At 38.4% G+C, this 1,575-nt stretch overlaps 1 pseudogene; it reads left to right on the forward strand.

Annotated features, from left to right (window-relative positions):
- The first annotated feature begins 378 nt into the window (after positions 1-378).
- Positions 379-735, forward strand: LOC126026466 (uncharacterized; annotated as a pseudogene).
- The last annotated feature ends 840 nt before the right edge of the window (positions 736-1,575 follow it).

The raw sequence follows: 1,575 nt of genomic DNA on the forward strand, positions 1-1,575 counted from the left end.
AAAGAGTCTAAAGCATAAGTTCTTTTTCTGCTCTAAATTTGAGTCTACAAAGGTAGAGTGCTAATAGATGAAGGGGCAAAGGCACATTCTTACTACCAAGTAAGCGTCAGACTTTCTATTCAATTAATACTACTCATGTTTTGGTTCCTATATATCACCTATGACTCAGGTTACAATTCAAACTCAATTCAATAGGTCTAAGAATTGATGGAATAATTAATTAGATGGTGGATACTTTTACTTCTTGCCCAGTAAAAAGAGAGAAGGATTATGATTTTATATGATGTGTTTTCATGATGTTCCATAATAAAAATGAACTTCTATTTCAGAATGCTTAAGGAATCTGAAAAATATTGATGTATAGTAAAAAAAAAATACATAAACTAGGGGCAGTGCAACCTGGGGTGTGGTGATGAGTGTGTGAGCATGAGTGTGCAAGGCAAGTATTTTAGCCCACCCCCAGCGACCCTCCCCACCTACTCCTTGATCTTATTGGATCAGGTAAAAACCCCCACCCTCAGCTCCACCAGTGTTGATCCGGGATGAGAAAAATCTCCCTCCTGCGAAACCCCCTGCTTGGGCCCTGTGCAGTGAGGCCTTCTGGAGGCTAGTTCAGTCCCAGCCTAGTTGGTTCCGCAAAGGTCTTGTGCTCGGAAGTGATGAACTGATCAGATAAACGAGACCTGGAGGTTCGCCTCCCGGGTTACTGATTTATCAAAGAGGTTTCTGATCTGAGCCTTGAATGAAAAAATACATAAAATATATGTTTATAAGAGAAAAATTAATGGAGTATTTAGATACTGCTTGCACTAATCTTAAGGGAATCTATCAATCACTACTCAGATGCTCAATGGGCCCTATTGACAATTCTTGGACAAGTTTTTCTACATTTCAATACAAAAATATAAGGAATAATCCGTTATTTGAGCACAGAGCTTCATTCAAGAAATTAAACCTAGAGTTTTACCATGTGAAGCATGTTCTCTGTCACATAAAACTATCATACTTGTCGTGCCTTAGCCTGTCCACATTGACCATCCTTGCAATGTAAGGGGACAGAATGATAGCTCAAGCAGTAGGCCTTTTGCTTGAAAGCGATGAACTAGGACAGACCTTGGTTCAATCGTCTGCTGTCCCATATGTTTCCCCAAGCCATGAGCAATTTCTAAGCACAGAGCTAGGAATAATTCCTGAATATTACCAGTTGTGTCTTAAAACCAAGAAAAATAAAAAAAAGTGAAATTGTTCCTGGCAAGTTTGGGATAACTTATGGGATGCTGGGGAAAAAAATTCAGGTCCATCCTGGTTCAGTCTGTGCAAGGAAAATGCCCTGTTGCATTGCTAACTCTCCAGCCTCTCAATTTCTCTTATTTTGAAGACTTTAATTTTTCGTCTTGATACAATTTTGATGGGAGTCAAATCTTGAATATTCTGGAATAATCCTTTATTTGTGCACAGAGCTTCATTCAAGAAATTAAACCTAGAGTTTTACCATGTGAAGCATGTTCTCTGTCACATAAAACTATCGTCCTTGTCCTCTTTTCTAAATTTTATATTATCAGAGTGCATTATATT

The sequence above is a fragment of the Suncus etruscus genome, chromosome 13 (assembly GCF_024139225.1).
Source record: "Suncus etruscus isolate mSunEtr1 chromosome 13, mSunEtr1.pri.cur, whole genome shotgun sequence".
NCBI lineage: Eukaryota > Metazoa > Chordata > Mammalia > Eulipotyphla > Soricidae > Suncus > Suncus etruscus.